This window comes from Rhincodon typus, unplaced genomic scaffold, assembly GCF_021869965.1.
Source record: "Rhincodon typus isolate 14 unplaced genomic scaffold, sRhiTyp1.1 hic_rhity00010958, whole genome shotgun sequence".
In the NCBI taxonomy this organism is placed as follows: Eukaryota; Metazoa; Chordata; class Chondrichthyes; order Orectolobiformes; family Rhincodontidae; genus Rhincodon; species Rhincodon typus.
In genome coordinates this window covers 432-7,044 of record NW_025976596.1, presented here as the reverse complement: position 1 = coordinate 7,044, position 6,613 = coordinate 432, and the positions used below count along the sequence as shown (strand labels likewise).

The 6,613-nt window shown below is 35.2% G+C and overlaps 1 long non-coding RNA gene across 1 annotated transcript; it reads left to right on the top strand.

Moving 5' to 3' along the window:
* The first annotated feature begins 388 nt into the window (after nucleotides 1-388).
* On the top strand, nucleotides 389-5,879 carry LOC125482477. Its single transcript, XR_007261657.1, has 2 exons — nucleotides 389-1,986; nucleotides 2,519-5,879. It is a non-coding gene; the product is annotated as an uncharacterized LOC125482477 (long non-coding RNA).
* Nucleotides 5,880-6,613: the final 734 nt, after the last annotated feature.

Genomic DNA, 6,613 nt, shown 5'->3' with positions numbered 1-6,613 from the left:
TGATTCCAGTTGATCGTAATACTGGGCAAGTTTGATCCCAAAGTGAAATCAGACTTAATAAATCAAGTTTAATTTTTGCAATTGTTATTGCGATGGTTAGTCACTCGACATATCCAGACGAGGCTGCCAGTGTTTGTTAACAAATGAACACAAGGTTATTATTCAGAAAAAACGAGATTTTAAATTGCCAGAAAAGAGAATTTTAAAAATTTATTTATTAGCAGTATAAGGAACAAAACAAAGTTTTGACTGGTTTCTCAGCAATCTCCCTTGTAGATACTCTATTCCAGTGAAGTGTTTCTTCTATCTTCGCTCTTAATTTGTTTCTTAACTGACCATTTCTAGTTTTGATGACTTTGAGAAGTATTTTCAGTTCAGATGACCTAAACTACTTTTCCATTTTGACAGCTCAAAAACTGTTCTGTAGTCTCTGAATTTGGAGACTTAACAAATTAAAACCCTTTTGCTATGGTAGAACTGTTCTCCTGAACTGAACTAAAACCACAGGCAACCCTTGGTCTGCTGTCTCTGTCATACATGTTCAACTTTATAAACACTTTGTCAATTAATATCACAGGTATCCTGCTAGACACTGAAGTGAAATCACATGCTTTCTTGGAAATTGTCTTTAGTTTACTGTTCCAAATGATTTTCTGACCTATTTAAAAAGTCACCAGAACTGAAACCACAAATCTAGTTCACCTCTACTTTAAAATACAAGTTCCAAATCATCATTATATATTTTACATATGTATACCTTTATCTCTGTCAGCAATGGGATTTATCTGAATAATGGGGATAAATTGACAGGTTACAGGAGTGGTATGAATGGTGCACGGATCATCACATAAAATCCAGGTGAGAAGGTCAGATTGGAAGAATAGAAAACATCTCTCAGTTGTATCACAATCTGTGAGCCATTTCTAAAATGAACACTCCAAAAAAAAAATGCTTTCATGGGATATGAGTGTCACTGGCAGGGCCTACATTTGTTGTTCTTCCCTAATCACTTTTGAGCAGTTAAGAGCCAACCATGTTGCCATGGGTCTGGAGTCATATGCAGGCCAGACTGGTTATGGATGGCAGATTTTCTTCCCTAAATGACATTAGTGAACCAGAAGAGATTTTACAATTGATGAACAGTTGACATGGTAAGCATTACTGAGACTCGCTCCCTATTCCAGATTTTAATTGAACTTTCATTCCATTGGCTGCCATGGTGAAATTTGAACCACTGTTCCAGAGCATAAGTCTGGATCATTAATCCAGTGTCATTATCATTATGCCATTGCTAAATGAATAGTTTATAGAAATATGGAAGTACCATGCTTCTTGTACTGCAGGCCCTTAGGTTTGCTTAGCATTTTCTAACAGTGTCTTTTTACAACTGAATAAAATTCATGAGAATCCATTTACACTAACACATTTCCTGTTGCAACTGTATTTACATAGCTTGTTTCCACACTTGTTCTTTATGCAAATATGCTTTTGTTTAATTTATTTGCTTCTGGGTTTTCAGATTGGTCTGTAGAGTAGGTATTAATGTTCGTTGCTTTTTGACATCTTCTGATTCCATCTCTAACCCAGGTAACACTATGCATTTAAGCTTTAAATGTTTCTGATTGTTTCTTTTTAAAAATGAGTAAAATGTGATATTTGAGTACTCCAGAATTGAAAATGGAGGTTGATTACATAGCCTGGTAAAGTAAGCAACAATCTACTTCTTACCCCATTCTTTTTCTTTCTTTAACTTAGATTTAATTGCTTTCATAAAATAAATGTATTGTTTTTAACAGCTTATTAGATACTTTCTCTGACGAGTTTGGAAGATTGGATTTTCAACGCTCGCAGCATGGTTCTGGTATGAGCAAACGGTCCCAGGCAAAAAGATTTGTGGCCGCTCTGAACAGGATAGCAGAACAGACTTATAAGACTGTCTTTGAATTCCATCAACTCAAGCAGTTAGCTAGAGAAATACAGATACAGGTAATTTGGAACTACTTTATTTCTAGTTTGGAAGTACTTCGTTGGCTGTTGGGTGTCTTCGAATATTCTGAGATTGTGAATGGTGTTAATGTAAATCCAAGTTGGTCTGATTTTCTCTTCTCTCCTTTATTATTCTTGCTTCCTCTTGACTTCCCCTTCCATCGCCCCCATTCATAGACCTCTCGAACACTTGTGATCTTCTAACTCAGGTTCTTGTTTTCCATGTTGCCTTGTCTCACGTTTGATGCCAAAGCTTTGTCATTTTGGTCCTACTCTAGAATCTCCTCACTAAATTTCCCCTCTATGCTCTTGTCCTTTTTTTAAAGAAAAACTCTCTAAACCCTTTTTTTTTTTTTTAGCTAATCTTTAGTCAGTTCTCAATAACTGTCCATAGGCTCTGCAAGTATTTCTTTATAAAATGCCTTGGAATGCCTTGTATATTAGAGGTGTTATGTAATTGTATGATGTTACAAGAATGTACCACACCATAGAAAATGTTTATTCAACTTTATTTTTGTGTTTAAATATGCAGGTGTCTGACTTTGAAGGATTTATCCATTCTTTGAATGACCAGGGATACTTGTTAAAAAAGGGACCAAGACTTTATCAGCTCCAGACTGTGTGATTGCAGATTGATCACAAAAATATCTTCGTGGAATTATACTAACTCCCTTTAAAGGAGAACAAAAGCAAGGAGAACTGAAATAACATCCACCTTTGGTGATATGGTTATTATGTTATAAATGTTTCAAGGTTCAAATTAGTAAAATAGTGTGGAATGGTTGAACCATTTAATAATAACCTGTGAAGAGAAAGTAGTCTTAACTTTTCAGGTTCAGTGACCTTTCTGATGTGAAGAAGTGTCACTAGATTTGCAATGTTAATTCTGCCTTCTCTCCACAGATGCAGAGGTTCTCCAGAAATTTCTGTTTTTATTTCAGATTTCCAGTATGCACAGTTATTTGTTCAATTTAATTAATATCTGAGATTTGAACAAAATACTCATCTGGCTTTAAAAATGTGACTAGCCCATTCTGGCAAGATAGATGCACACATTTGTTTCATTTCATATAGTTTAGAAAGTATTGATTGGAATAGATTTGTATGTCCTCATTACTTCCCCAATTTCAAAGATAAACGTTACTGTTGAACTCTAAATTTGAGCTAGAGCAGGATGTTGATAATTTGCTGTGTTACAGAAAGATGGGCTTGTACCTACAGCCTGTGTATTCCACATAACTAGTTCTGGGGTTGGCTGTAGTTTTGAAGAAAGAATGTAAATTGGTTTGGAAACATCAGAAGGAAGAAAGTTGCACTACATTGTTCCTGTGGACTTTCCATCTTGTTGGTGCATTGCATCCCACTTTGGAAAAATGGAGAATAGAAAGCTGACAGTTGATGTCTGTTGAAATTGTATAGTGGGCTGGATGGAGTTAATTGGACCAGTGTGTTTAGGTGTATGATAATTGCAATTTTAAAATTGTACAATTCTGACTTTATTTAATACCTGCCACTATAAAATTCTTAACTTAAATTCTATGCTGAAAACTTCTTCTGTTAACTTGCGACTTTATAGCTGCACCCTACCAGTGGTAGCATTATAGAATCTCTACTGGTGGCAATGTAATTATAAATATAAATTTTACATCAATTTGCATCACAAAGGCCAAACCTAAGAATTTATAATGGAAGAAAGTTGATTTAAGTCTGAGACGAACGAGTTTTAATAATCATAGAAATGAGTCACAATAAAACCTGTTGGAGCTTTATTAATGTGTCTTTGTTGGGTATTGAAATTCAAATAATATCTTGAGCTTGAGGGTGCTTATTACCTTAACAGACTTTTATCTGTGCTTGTCACAAAATATGATGTGGAAGTATTTGGTTTTTGTGGATTCAAGGCATTAGTCGGGAGAAGGGCCTGCTTAAATCACCTCCACAAATGTGTAGTGAGAAGTCAGAATTTTTGAAGAAAGAATCTTTTGAATGTAAAAACATTGCTGTTAAATGAGTCTTTTTATTTTTGTAGATACTTAGACTAGTAAATAAGTGTTTTCTCAATTCTTTGTAGAAATTTTACTTCAAATGTTGGTGAAAAGTGTAACTTATACCAAAAATCTGTAATTCTGTTGTGCATAAAGTATGGAAAATGTCTGTTTATGTAATACATTCTATGTTGAAAATTGTAATGAATAAGTTGTATTGAAATTATATTTTAAAGCATTAACAGAATAAATGTGCAATGTACATATTTTTATGTTTGTGCTGATACCTGTGTTAAGAATTTTATGCTTCATTTTTATTCTGTCATGGTCTGTGCATTTTGTTTTTATTTGTTCCTGGAATGTGTCATTGGTTATGCCAGCATTTGTTGCCTATCCAAATTTGTCTAGAGAATTATATAGATGATATTGTCCAAATTTTTAATTGCATTCAGAAGTGAAGGGACATTGAAAAGTTTGGTACTCAAGTAGCCCTTCTTTACATGTGATCCAGAATAACTGTGTAGCATGTAGCTCATTGGAGACACATGAAATATTGGAAAAAGCACCAATGTCGGGTCAATACATGCCAGTCAACCATGAAAAGCATCTTTTGATGACCAATAGACATTTAAGTATCATTGTAATGTAGGAAATGTGGCAGCTAACTGATATAAACAAAAATATGATGATAACCAGATTTTTTGTGATTGTCAATTAAGGGATAAATATTGGCCAGGACATCACGGATTACTCCATTGTTCTTCAAAGTAGTGGCATGGGATCTTTCATATCCACTGCGCAGGCAGTTGTGATTTTAATTCAATGTCTCATCAGAAAGATGATGCCTTCAGCAGTGCAGTGCCTCCTCAGTAATGTATACTGGAGTGTCAGCCTTGATTTTGATTTTGGTCCTGGGATGGAACTTGAATCCTGCACCTTCTGATTCAAAAGTGCAAGTGCTACCAACTGAGCCATAACTGACGTTCTGTTAAGTTTAAATTTATTCACAAATTAAATAACAAGTCAAATGAGTGAAATTTTGAAACAACATAAACATAAAAACAAAATTAGTTTCCATCTACAAGAGATTTAAGTTAGCCACTTTTGGATTGTTTCTTGGTATTTGATAAGTGACAAGATGAAACAATCAAGTCTGTATTTTGATCAATCTTCCAAATTAAACACTGTAAATGGTACCAATATCAGTGCATCCACAAATCTTCTAGCAGAATGAAAATTGAGCAACTAAAGCTGTCATCATGTCACAACAGTTTCAGTTCTATAAACTAACAATTTTACAGGTACATTTTGTGAGGAAATATCAGTGCCTGAATACCCATTCCTTCCTCAATACATTTGCATTGTTAGTTTTGCAAAGAGACCACATTTTATTTATTCAATGCTGCCAGTTTTCATGGTAACTTTTTCATCCATGCAAATGCAGTCAGTATAATGTTTCCCAGTGAATATGTCATTTCAGTGGTAACCAGTAATTGACCAAGGCTCCTTTGATAGCAAATTCCAAACCTGCAACCTCTGTTGTCTAGGAGGACAGGGCAGATGAACAAGAACATCATCTGCAAGTTCTCCTCGGAACCATGTACCATTCTGACTTGAAAGCATACCAGTGAGTGTGTAAAAATTAACATTGAACATTACTTAAAATTTTACTACAGGAATAGAACTTGACAACACAGGCTGAAACTAATAAAGGTAACTTTAAGCAATAAATCCAGAAAACAACTGTAAATCTTGGGTCAGGTACCTATTGTCTCCCCACAGGTGCTGCCTGACTTTTGTGCTAGATTTTAGACCAATATGGTTATGGTTGTTTAAAGTCAGAACTCACCTGATGAAGGAGCAGTGCTCTGAAAGCTTGTGATTTTAAATAAACCTGTTGGACTATAACCTGGTGTCGTGTGACTTCTGACTTTGTCCACCCCAATCCAACACTGGCACCTCTGCATCGTGGTTATGCTTGTTTGGTAGTGCAGAACTTGAAGACGGTCGAAAGAGAAATGTTACTGAATCTTTTTATCTTGCACTTTTCAAAGCAGGTGCAAATGTATAATTTCAAACAATCACAGTAAATTGTAGGGCAGGAGAAAAGGAGGCTAATGGATTGGTAAGTCTATTCTGGCTGAGGTGTTGGCAGGGATGTTACAAAAACTAAGGGCTTTGTTTGGCATTCCTTATCAAGAAAATGAATTGACAGCACACATTGAAGTGAATAAGGATGTAATGGCTGTTATGGAGATATGGCTACCTCAAGGGGCACATGATATTCAAGAATGGGTGGACAATGAAGATAGGCATGGAAATAAGATATTAGAATAGTAAAAGATGACTTTCATTCAGTAGAATTGGTTTGATTGTGGATAAGAAATCGGGAAACAAATCACTAGTGGGAATGGTTTCCACGTCCCCTAAGTGTAACCACAATGGAGGATTGAAGTAGACAAGAAGAAATATTGTGATAAAGGGATGGTAATAATCATTGGTGATTTGAAATTCACATATAAACTAGAAAAATGAAATTTGCAGTGGTAGCTTGGAAGAGAAGTGCGTTGAATGTTTTTGAGAAATTTTCTTAGAGCAACATCTTCTGGAACCTATCAGACAGGAGGTTATATTACACGATA